The sequence below is a fragment of the Caloenas nicobarica genome, chromosome 5, assembly GCF_036013445.1.
Source record: "Caloenas nicobarica isolate bCalNic1 chromosome 5, bCalNic1.hap1, whole genome shotgun sequence".
Taxonomy (NCBI): domain Eukaryota; kingdom Metazoa; phylum Chordata; class Aves; order Columbiformes; family Columbidae; genus Caloenas; species Caloenas nicobarica.
The window spans coordinates 41,533,754-41,547,233 of NC_088249.1; the positions used below are offsets into that span (position 1 = coordinate 41,533,754).

Consider the following 13,480-nt stretch of genomic DNA (forward strand, 5'->3'; position numbering starts at 1 on the left):
AGGGCAGCTTGAAATAAACTCTTGCCTGCTGTCAGACTTGATACTTCATTAAAACTGTATTTTTAAATTGTTCTTCAGTTATTTCACTGTACTTAATCAATTTTGAAGGCAGTTTGTGCTGCAGAAAGTACAATCTGTATGACTGAAATGTGCCAAGGCTGGTAAAAAGTCCTAGCTACATGCCTTAGAGATATCAACACGTGCCACATAACCCTTAAGAAATATTCCTAATTCTTTAAATGTAATCATTGCCATTTTTCCTTCCCACTCTTATTTAAGAATATTTAATTAAATTCTTGCTGACAACCTCAAAATTTTAAATTGTGATTAACTCAATCATAAACACATCATCATGAACACAACAATCATTTTCTGCATGTCAGAAAGCTCTAACTCTCCCTGTATTCCTAAAATAGTTTATTTTCCTGCAACACTACAAATGTATGAAAATCATTTGTCTTTCAAGATTACTGAATCTTCCTCAAAGCCAAATGCCAATCCTCTCTTTAAATCCAGAATGTGAAAGAAATTAATAATCACATCCTTTCTTCCAAATTGTATTTTACCTAAAAAGTAACTGCTAGCCCTCTGCAATGGTTGCTATCAGACTACTTCAAAATCTGTTTGTCGAACAGTGCCCCGTAAGCATCCTACATAATGTCATAGCTCTTGCTGTCTTGACATCTTTATCACTAATCTCATCAAGAACCGTTCACACCACTGAGTTCACAGAGCCCTAGACATCTTATATGACCCCCTCTTAAAGGTAATAATTGTAATCAATATTGTGACATTTAGCGATACCACTTTCTCATTCATGCCACACGCCAGATCCTAACACAGCATTAGAAGATTACTTTGGCTTGATTAAGCAGAAAATCGGTCTGTATGTCTTGTTGGTCATATATCTGTGCCAAAAGATGTCTTCTCTGTGCTCACATAAAAAAAACTATCATGAATATGTTGCTGTGAGATAAGGAAAGTCCTTGGAGCGAACTTAAAGCTTAGTAAGGTTTCAGTATAACATTATTAGCTAAGCATTATTTCCACTTTAATCAAACAATCAATAACAAAGTACTTCTTTGAGTAATTTTAAAAATACTACATTCCTTGTTATATTTGGTGACATATTTTCTTCTTCATGTAGGAAACACATTTGGAAAAGCATACATATCTAAAGGAGGATCTGTTTTTAAACTTCAAATATCTGTAACAATCACAATATAAAAATCTTCTAAAAATGACAGAGAAAAGTAAAGTACTAAACAGCCTTGCAATGCATACCTTTAATATCACAAAACCAAAGCTGATGTGGTTTGAATTGCTCAGCTGCCTGCTAGAGACCCTCTTTCCTGCTCCACCAGTTCCAGGAACTCAGCTATTATGGATCCTCTGTCACCTGTACCCTCCAACAACCAAGAAATGTTCTCTGGGATGTAAGAGTTGACAGCTGCTGTGAATGAAATGGTAAGAGAAAGTACTGATTTCAGATATACTCCAACTTGGGAGTGAAGAGGATGAAGGGAATCCAGCGTCCCTCCCCTTTCCTTGCCTCTGCTTTTCGACAAAACAGAAAGATATCAAAACTTCTGTGGCAGGAGGAAGCTAAAAGATCCTGGAGCCCTGACATGGTTAGTCATTAACCTGCAAAGAGGGTACATTTTGGGAATGGAATTTGGGAGGGGAAAGATTTCAAGCAAGGAGAATAATTGTACGGTCATCTAGTATCAGAAATTTAAGATAGTGAAATCCCAGTATAGAAATTGATGATGTAGAATCTGTGCCAGTGAAAAAAAACCTGTTGTACAAAACAGCTTGAATTGAATTCCATTGAAAGGATAATCAAAGGACTATAGAATTTCTTCCAGGTATTTCTGTGGTTATCCCGTATTTTTATGGAATTTTGCACTTCTGGCTGTGCTTCGGTCATATCCAGATCTTTATATCAACAAAAAAAATCTAAACCAACTAAATTAGAAAGAATTTTATTCCAAGAAAAAAGCATGGTACAATCTCCTACTTCTTGAAGGTGATCAAACTGGCACCTATTAATATATCGTTCTGTCGGAAGAGCCTCTCTTGGGGCAGAGGTGCTTGTGTGCTCAATGGGAACGCAGCAGTGGGACTGGGAGACCACCTTCACCTCACATCTGAATGCCTTGCTGAGCATGATTACTGAAATGTGCACTATTTCTTTTCATAGTTTAAAAACAGTATTTATTTTATAAGCTTTTGTTAGATACACGGAATCTTAACCATACCCACTCAATGGCTGCATGGCCAACACTTCAGTGACTGTCCCAAGGAGCACACGCTGCATTCAGCCCACAGAAAACACGGCTAAAAGCTGCACAAAGACACAAGGACTTCTGCATATCTAAACGTGGTTGCAGGCATGTTAGGGAAATGAATGCTTCTCCTCCCTCTGTCATGATGGTCCTATGGGATTAACTAAGCAATGCGCTTATGATACCGATGACTACTAGAGATGGACCAAGACAGTATAGCTGATTTTGGTATGCCCTAAATTAACGAGCTTGTTTTGCAGTCTTAGTATCTTTAATACAATGACTGAATATGTACAGGTTACCTTGTGTAAAATGGAATTTAAATAAATCTTAATTCCATAAAAATCTACTTTGACATTTTGTCAGAAAAATATCGTTATATAGCATCAGCATGATGTGAAAAGTATTTTTGTCATTAAAAATGCTGGTAAACTTACAACACTTCATTATATTCTAGACTATTTAAAATAATTAATGCAGGTCTGATTCTGAAATAAATATACAGTTCGCACATGAGCATACTTTGAAAAAGAATGTGCGCTTTTTCCTTTATGACAGAGGAACACTACTTGAAGTTGCTAGAAATCATTCAGACATGAATTATGTAAGTTCTGAAAATAATGTTCATTCCTTTATTCGCAACAGGGAAGAATTCTTATAATTTTTTAAATCTAAAAATATATCTAGAATTAGAAAAGAAAATGACCAAAACTAGCTGCTGTGCCATTCTGCTTTATGTGACTTCTTGATTGCTTTATTTTCAGTACCATGTCTTTTACCGTTTGCAGCACCACAAGACCAATTAATTTTTGGAAGGGAATGTTATCCTGTGAAATGTATTATGCTTCACTGTCTTCTCATTTTAGAATTTTTATCCTTGCACAAAGTAGGGAACAGAGACTCAGCTAGTTGGAGCAGCACACGTACAATGTTTTCCTGCAGCTTATATATTAAATAAATGTAATAGCTACCTTCTTAGTTAACGGAAAGAAACTTGCAAGAACAGCTATAATAATTAAACAATGAAGCAATTAATGAATGAAGAATTAAGTGTATGACAACAGGCAAAACAGAACAGGAAAAACAGTTAAGTGCAGTACTTTGAATGCAATTAAGGAAGAATGGAATTAAAGGAATTAAATTAATTTTTTTTTAATTTGACAAGGTTTGACAAGGTTTGTTTTCATTTAGGTTTTTCTGCTTCCCAGAAATACCTCCGAGTACAAATACAAACCGGTAAAAGGATGTGGGGATCACCTCAACATGAAAAGGCTAAAGAAATGAAAAAAACCTGCTGACTACCACAGAAAATGTGCTTATTTTAATTTTATCTTGCCCATCTCTGTATTGTTCTACCCCCATTTGTCTGTTTCAGGGAAAAAAAATCCCTTAGAAAGAAAAAAAAAGCCTCCTAGATTGTGCAGAAATGAAACAAGGGTTCTTTTGTACTTCAGCGTAAAGTAGGTTTCTATAATCTCTCACTGAACCTAGTTTTCCAGAAGTGTGTAATGTGGTCTTGTAAAATCTGTCACGGAGAGAAGCTTGGGATATGAAACCTCAGCATAAAAAATACTGTGGATTATTATTGCTATGCAGGAGAACACAAAGGAACAACCATCCCCATGGGAAAGCCATTCACATATACACATGGCAGCCAGTTGCCAGGTGCTGAACACCTCTGCCAGGGAAGTCCTGCCGCTTCTCTTCTGATCTACCTCATAATGTGACATCCTTTAAATTGAATTTGTCTGAATTAAGCAAGCACAGTAGAGCAATTTAAATTAGTAAACTTATTTCATGATTTAGAAATTATCACCCTAGATAGAAATCTACTTTCTAATCTGGTAACTCCTCACATTTTTTGAATAACCCAAGTGGAGAGTCATCAAGTAATTTTACAGCGTACTACTGCACAGTAACACAGTCCCTTAAGTAAAAATTAATCAGCTTCAGCAGGATTTTTGTGCACCCTACAGCTATTCTCATGACTGAATCACACCTCCTCTCCTGCTCATGAAAGGAAACACACACGGTTCACGCTCATGTGCTTCATGCATGATCAGAACTATCAAGCAAGATGACTAGTTTTATTTCACTACAGAATACAAACTTGTTCTTCTGTGAACAGAAAGATTTGGATGCTCAAACTGTATTGTACCACCACCTGTTGATTACTCTGATGTTGTTAACAGCATCTAATATTTCATTTCCACAGTCGCTTTACAAACATCACCAACTAACAGCAGCAGGCAGGCTTTTCCCTGTGTTGTCAACCAAACACTGTTTAGTGCCGATTCAATTAAAATCCATCACTAACAACATCACATTGCAATTCACTGTTGATCTCCACAGGCAGAATAAGTTATCAGAGCAAAAAGTAATAGTTTGACCTCACTCAAATGAGACATTTTATCTTCTTCCTAGTCACTTGAAGAGTATATCAAATACAGATATTCTGTCCGCTAAATATACCTGCTGTATTCTTTAGTTAACCAAGCATGATCAAAATAAAGAAAAACGCCAGCTTCACAGAGAAGACATCAAATTATATCACTGCAGAAGACCCAAATTGCTGGTCTTCAATTCTGTCAAGGTTTGTGGATCAGTCAACAGTGACTCTCTGAAAAACAAAGCAATGGCTCTTCCTTAGCCTCCCAACTTCAATAGCAAGTGGAGGGAGACTTTGTCCCTGTGTTTATTTATCTCAGCACAAAAAGCATCTCACTAAATAAGGCTAAAAGTACTCAACAACTGAAGATTTGGTGAACTTTTGCCTCTCTTAAAAACACCCAAGAATGGAATCTTTTGCCAAAAGAACGGAAAGCTAACTTTTTCACAAGGGATGCAGAGCTACTGAAGACAGTTCAAAGGAAAACCACAAACATAATCAGAGACCCAACAAACAACGCTGTGTAACATGAGGCTTACTGGGGCTCCGCATATTCAGTTTATTGAGAGGTGACTTCTCACTAAATATAGATATTTATAAGTGGAAAAGAAATCTGATGATGGGAGCATTTTTAATTTCTCTGAGAAATGTTAAATGATGATTCTGTGGCTGCAAGTTGAAGGTAGACAAATTTAAACTTGAAATAAGACGCAGAGATGGTTAAATACTGGAATAACCTAATATTAAAGGTAACAGCCTACCATGGTTTGAAGTCTTTAGGACAAGGTTATACGGATTCATAAAGGAAATGCTTAAGCTACATTTTGGAAGAGATTATTTAGTACACGTGAAGGAGAGAGGAACCTGGGACACATCTGCTCATTCCCATCCCTTACTAGGGACAGTGCAAGTGCCAGCACTGTTTCCTGCATGCTTCTCTGGCACTGAAATCCCACATAAAGACAGCCTTACTCTTCAGAATATGAACATGTCCAGAGGCGCAAACAACCAGATATACTTAAGGTTGCTTTTGCACCTTCCTCTGAAACACAAGATATTAGCCACAGCTAGAGAAAAAGAGCTCAGCAAAGCAAGCTTATTTTCTTCCTTTGATGCCTTTTATTGTATGCCTTATTTACATATCTAGATTCTTAGTGATTTTAGACTAGGAATGGGAAAAAATTTCCCCACGTCAGACTTGCTGGGATGTTGCTTTTTGCTCGTCCACTGCAATGCAGGGTGTGGACTACGATGACCTGGCTAAATTTTGCCATTCAACCTGCTGACATTGCAAAGGGCCTTCAGAATAACTGGCAGCCCAATTCACCACCTGTTTTCTGGAACACAAGTATGTGGAAGACAAAAATTAAGTCTCCTGGTGATCAAACTGTTATAGTCTTCCTGAAGACAGAAGACATCACACAGGAGTACCGGGGTAGAATATAACAGCCTCTAACAAGCAGGATTAATCTACTTGTCCTTTTTGGATTTGATGTCTTCCCTCTATTTCCTAGATGCAGTTTCACAACTAAAGTTTATCACTATTCTTTTAAAATTAAAAAAAAAAAGCATGCTAGATGAAAGACAAAAAACTATTTTATGAACATGATAGTTTTCAATATATGTACATAGTACCTAATTTAATTAATAGGATCAGGCATTAGTATCTAATCTCAAATTATATATATTCTCTCTAATTTCGGTTAGTTCCTGGAATGTAATCCCCAGTAGCTGTTCTTGTTCCCTCCAGAACTCTTCTTTACGAAAGTTTACTCCCTTGCTATCAAAATGCCTTGGGAAGGTGTAATCACTTCATCAGCAAGATAACAGTAACGTGATGTGCAGACACAAAGAAGCCACTCATGGAACACAAAGATCTTTTTGGCTTTGATGGACACCTCACAGGAAAATGCATCTGATACCTGTTGTATCAATACGGACGATATCCAGCACGAAAAGGAATAATAACAGAGACCACATAAGGGAATGTAAACATTCCTATCCATAAGTTCATACCACTTCTTCACAGTGTGCTTGCTTGTTTGACAGCTATAGTGTCATAATTTTAGACTGTTAAACCTCTGCTCTAGGGTTTATAAAAGATCAGAGCACTTGTCACTCTCAGTGCAGGTAGAGTGAGATAGAGTGGTTGAGCAGTTCATTTTTCTTTCTAATTACACTCCATTAACCTTCCGCGTGAGAGCTCCCCTGCGCTTTCCCACCAGCAGCACCAACTGGCTGTGTTTGATAAGGCTCAGCAGTCTGCAAGACCAGCACATGTAGCTACAGGAACACTCCAGCACTGCAGGCCTGGCAGAAGCCCGGCTGAGCCGCAGTCACATTCAGCTGAATCGTACACAGATGGACACCAGCCTTGCCCTGCCCACCTCCCCCACAACTCCGCTCCTTGAACTTCATAGATACATGATCCAGCATTTGAAAGCCAAATGCAGAACGAGGGAATTATTCACAATAGGGAACCGAACAGTTACAGTGCTTTCACCTCACTGCGGAGACCTGCCAAGAGAAATGCATTTAGAACATTAAAGCATGCAGGGAAATAGAAAAGAAGTTGTTGTTACATTGTAATTAGATCATGTTAGTCTAGGCAACCAGAGTGCAGAGAAGAAAAATTACTTTTGAAATTTAAATCTTTTTTAAATGCACTTTCAGTATCTGGGGTTGTTTGTTGTACATTCTGAAGACCACACTGTTAACAAACAGCATTATATTTATCTATAACCTTCTCAACGGTGACCACATAAATGATAGGCTTTTCTAAAAAGAGAGACTTCTTCGATTAATAATGTATTCTATGCAAGTTTTAAACTCAGTGCCAGGAAAGCTATTTTCCATGTGCATGAAGGTAGATTAGCATTTGTGTATACTGAGTAACAATGTCGGCAACATGCTTACACAGATAAAAGGGAAACAAATTTGGAAGGAGGGATTGTAAACAATCTGGAACAGAATCCAAATTATTTAAAAAATAAATGAAACACTACAAAATCTGCATTTTCAAATGACATTTTATACTATCCATTGGAATTTTTAACTGTTTTAAATGACTTCACAACATAAAGTTGTATACGGAACTGGCCTATATAAGCAAGCAATGGTGATACTTTTTTTGCTATTACCTCCATTATCCTTTCTCATCTCTCTCCTGTTGTTTAACGTATTGTGATATTTGCATCTGCGTGCATCTCCATAAATAAATATAACTTGCTTCTCTACTAGGGTAAGTTTCCCAAACTTCAGCTAATATTTTGAAATGATCTGCTGTTTTCTAAGTCTTGGTTACTTTGAAGTGTCTGAAACAAAATCTGTTTGTGCTACAAGTCAAGCTGTGAATCCAGCACCATCCTTGTTCAGAACGGTACAGGAATTTTATTTCAGAATGTTGTCAAATACCCCCCCTCCAACACAAAGCAAATGGAGATGGCCCTTCACTTATAACAGAAAGGTAAACACTGCCACTGAACCCACCTAAAGTACCCTGAAGAGACTTGGTTTTCAGAGTGATCATTAAAGACCCTTAACATAAGACCCACTTTCTATGTCTAAGTAATATTCTAAAAGATTTTGTATCTATTTCCCAAAATTTTCCTATATTTAATCTAAAGATGCCAGTTCAATCTTTAATGCAATTTAACTTGTGCCATCTAAGCCTACAACATATGACATAAATTCAGAATTTGTGGATGTGACCAAACACAGTGATTCTGAAACTGTCAAGCTGCTGAGGTTGCCTCAGGAAAGCTGAATAGTCAGAGGACAGATAGATCCTCCCTCTAAGACAGGCTTGCTCAAAGTGCAAACACAAGTACCTTTGTAACAAAAATTTATTGGATGAACAACGAATGCTGTTGTTGGGGTACATTTGATATCAACTAAGACACCAGATGAATTTTGTCAGATATAATTTCTCTACTAAAGAGAACCTAATAAATTTGAAACGAACATGATTAGGACATTGAATAAAATTATCTAAAGCATTCTTATCTGTTGTTCTGTAAAAAATGTATCTATAGTGCTTCAATAATGTAATGCAATGAAATCTTATTTGAGCTAGGATTAAAATTTGTCAGGACAGTCAGGATAGCACTGTGAAGGAAAGCAGAACCACACTTTCGCGTGACACTTAGCTCTTCTGTAAAAAAGAATTTTGAATTTATGTACACATGAAATGTACTTAATGCCTCTATAACTTGCTCTCTCATCTGGAGTATCTGCTAGAATCACGACTGAAAGCTCCAAAACTCCCGGCTGTAAGCATTGAGTGTTGAAACTGCTTTCAGAATGAAGCATTGCAGAGGTGCTTCCACTTCGCTGAGCAGTCAGCATCACTGCTAACACCGTTTGGAATAGTGTTTTCTGACAAGTGGGCCAAGCTCACCTCTGAAGAATGCAACACTGCAGCTGTTGGGACTTTTTTAACTAATCACCCGAGAAATGTGGCTCTTCAGAACTTTTTGGTAATGTTTTTTCTTTGCCCAACACCTCTTAGAAAGTATTTCAGAAGGAAATATTTTGTTCTACACTGGCTCATCATTATCTTTTTACAGAAGACCTGTCAAAAGCACTTTGCTTTTCTATTATGTCAATAAAGATCTCTTGAGGGTTTTAGGGGGCTGTGCAGTGGGTGAATAGACCTTTCACGCCAGCTCATACAGAAATACGCAGTCTGGCGAAGGACTCCTGGAACAGAATTGCTGAGGCTTTTTTGTAGTTTTGTCGTAATAATCCTTGAAGACTGAAGAACTGTTGGTATCACAAATACAAATGTGAGAGGCCCATTTTAAATGGTGGGAAAAAGAGTCCTGGTGCAACTGGCTAAAACTCTCTGTATTTAGCTGGGGGGAGGGAGTATTTTTGTTAGTAGTATTTTGTTAAAACTTTTAAAGACAGACTGTAAATGCTACAGATGTAAAATGAACTCTGAAGAAGCCTTTGATGAATTTCTATAATTCTCCAAGAAGTTCTCTGTCAAAGAGAGGTAAGGAATAGAAAATCAACTCTCTTGCAATTTGTCTTTATGCAACACCAAATATGTGTAATAGGTGTGTTTTTAGGGGAGAACAGGATTTCTTCTGTGCCTCTGCAGGCCCATAATAGATTGAAAAGGCTTTTTTTTTTTTTAAAGGATTAAACAAATGTACTGTATATTTTTATCACACAATGAAGTGCAAGTTCTTTTTTCAGACCATATACTTGACTTGCTACTTATTGCAGAGAACATACAGTATGTTGCTGGATGAACACATTTCATGCTACAAACTGGTCTGACCAGCTAAACCTGCAGTCAGAGGTATCAGACACTCTTAGTGAAACTCAGAAGTATTATTTCATTGGCCCTCACTCAGCGTTTCCTGCGTGACAATACAGCTGTGAATATGTTTGGAAGCATTAGCTCAGAATGCACAAACTTCTAAAACCAGCATCAGCAGGTCTCTCTTGAGTATCTCTGAAGACACCTACCACACCTGTCTCTAAGAGCTCTAAATCACAGAACAGTAGTTTTTCTCCCCATGGTTTTGCACTGATGGATTTTTTTTTTTTTTAAAAGGCAACACATGTTGCGCTGCTGAGAGAAACTGAAAGATTACAGAAACCTAGCAACTGAAACACAGGCTGTTAGAGCAAGCCATCTTGCTTTGTATCCTCAGGTCTGGTAACTTTACTCATACTGGGATCACAAGCTCTATTATTAACCTAGAGAACTACCTTAAAGCTGCACTGTCTTTGCAACCAAAGCCTAATTAAAGTCTCACACACATAATGCATAACCTTTTAAATTCCAGTCCATAAAAATAAGCCCTCTTTCTCAGATAACCTCCACAAAAAGAGAACCAGAAGGGGAGCTTCAGCATTAGGGAGCAGGTTCTGTGGGCTCTGAGGTAGGGGGGCCATTAGAGGAAAGAAGCAGCTGAGAGAACATTTTCCCTCATACTACTTCTGAATAAACCAAATTGACGCCAAAATGCAGGGGTGCTTTGGGGAAAAAAAGCTTCAGGGTTTCTTTCTCTTTTCTAACAAATATAACAGGGCACATACTCAAGGAAATAGGGCATATTTGTTTGTTTTGATAAAACTACCCTCAATTGTATTTCATCTGGAGTTGGGGCAGGGTGTAAGCAGAGGAAAGAGGCTTTTTAAAGATCTATGCTACACATCCCCACACTTACATCAGTAAATACGTGCAAGAGCATGTAAGTAACTAGTGATCTAACTTTACTTTAAAAAAAGAAATGCCACAACCAAAGGCTGAGAAAATATTAACCAATTGTAATGACAACGCCAATGTGTGATAGGTGTTGCAGAAATAAAAATAAAAACAACACAAAAACAATGTAAAGATTTTAACGTGCAAACAAATACTTGACTTCACACTGTGTAGGCAGTATTCATTACGAGCAGAGTAGGATTTTAATGGTAATTGTTTGGAGAATCATATAAATATGTTCATATCAAAAGCACACTTAATCCAAAACACGTTTGTCAGTTTGCACAGGAAGACAGTCAAGCTGTCATTGATCATGAGGAAGCTCAGAAGAAAACAAAAAACAAGCTAAAAAAAAAAAACAAAACAGAAAACATAGGAGTAAGAAGAAACAGGTTCACACAAGCAAAGGGCACTCTCAGACAACGTAAAGCTGAACCAAAAAGTAGCGAAATCTGACAAGCAAAAATTAGTCCTTTCTCACTGGCAGGCATGGCTTGCAGGAGAAAGCGTTTATTTATCAGATTGACTTGGAAAAAAGGGCACACTTCTGGTCACTTATCACTGGCACATCAGGCCTACGCCCAGGGTGATGTCTGAGGTGACAAAAGTAGTGCAGGGCGTACTTTGATATTTTTCTCAAGGTATTAGAAATAACTATGCCATCAGAAAAATAAAGTCCATACTTTATATACACATATGCAAAAACTTATCAGTAAACCATGCTCGATTTAACACCACAGACTCACATTCTTAATTGTTTTTCCTCTTTTGTTTCCCCGCTAGTAGGCTGCACAATTAGCTTGTGCGCTCTGCAGGCCAAAAACCTAGTCTGCAAAAATCTTTTGAAATATTTAACACATACTAGTACTATGTAAATAGAAATAATAATTAATTGGCCTTTTTCCTGCTCTGCATTTCAAACGTATTTATTACGAGCTAGACAAATAATGCAGGACTGTAGCATTCTGCCTCCATATTCCTCGTCTTCCTCTTCCAGTTTACCAGAGCAATGACAAAAGAGGAGTTTTTGCTCCAAGACTTTTAACACTTTCAGCACAGGCTCTCACTCTGCGTAGCTCTCTGACCCAGAGGATCCATCTTCTGCACAGGGGCAGAAACTGATTTCCTCAATTAAAGAAGATGAGAAGCCTGCCCAGTGACCGACATTGCTTGAGAAACCGCACCAGCAGCGGAGGCTACAGAGGCAGCTGCGTTCAGGCCAGCAACAGCACGCTCAGCATGAACAGACTGTACTAAGATTTTTCTCCCACACACAAAACCAAACTGTTCCTGTGCCCCCTTTGTGCTGATGGAGCCTGTCTCTCAGTTGATGAGCAAGTCGCAATTTAGGAAATAATTTCACAACCTATTTTGGAAATTCACAACCATGCACAATTGGCTGCGTTGGTTAGTATTCAGCGGCGATTTCAAAGGTTCTTTGTCCGAGGGAGGAGATACGACCATTCACCAGCACGCCGGCAGAACTGCTGAGTACACAGCTGGAGCCTACATGGGGGAAGGGAAACGGTGTATGATTTTGCAATTATATCTGTTAAATCCGTACAGGTTTGAAGAATGACCACTTGCCATTTCTACTATTTTGCAAGTGAAAACTTTTGACACATTTGCCAGAATTATTTGGCTGTTTTTTCTTGTAAGAAGATAGAGGGCCAGTGCAGACAAACATTAAGCCACATTTACAAGCTACATAATTGGGTCTTTCAGCCACTTGCAGAGCAAATGATTTGCAGTAACGTGCTCTGCACCTCCTTACTAGTTAGCAGCCCAATCCAAGGCAAATACATCAAGAAAAGATAGAGAGGGAAAAGCTGCAGACAAGATTAACCACACGAGCTTGGCTTTTTCATGACGCTCACATTTTTTCTATTACCCAGCTGCTAGATACTCAAGAGAAAACAGGGCATACTATAACAACTGTTAAAACAGACCACAAGAGCATAAAACCAATAAGAAACCTTTCTGTTTGGCTCTTCACTGGGCTCTCACTTGTACAAGAAAAACGTCACTTTGATGCCCTGTTTGCATTCCATTTCCAACAACAAGGAGGAGGATGGAGGTCTCCAGTTTCCATGACAACCCAGATGGGCCACAATACAAGATACTTACAAATGTTCAACTGCAGGGATGCCAGATCAAATTAAGCTAGAGTTTACACTACTTCACAGAAACTAAAATGAAAGAAAAAACCCAAACAAAACATGAATGTCAAAGGAAAGATGACATTTTTTCAGTATATTCCAAAAGATTTCTGAAAGTAGATGATACAGAAAGGAAGGATTTTTCTCTACAAAAATAAATAATGTCAACACAAACAAATTGAAACCCTCATTTACATGAGTAAATGTTTTCATTAAAACTAGACTATTGGAAAATTACCATCAGACATTAAAAGCAAAAAACAGGGCCCCAAATAACATGATTTTATTAATTTACTTAACTCATTATGAACTGGCAAATTTGTCATGTCACTGTTTTGTATGGCTTGTTTAACGCCATGAGTTATATTTTGTGATATGTTTTTTCTGTTGTTTACCCTATGACATTTACAAAAGACAC

General features: G+C 37.8%; 1 protein-coding gene across 8 annotated transcripts in view; it reads right to left on the reverse strand.

Annotated features, from left to right (window-relative positions):
- The window catches only part of PHF21A (PHD finger protein 21A), a 147,214-nt gene that overhangs the window by 42,579 nt on the left and 91,155 nt on the right, over positions 1-13,480 (reverse strand). The window lies entirely within an intron of this gene.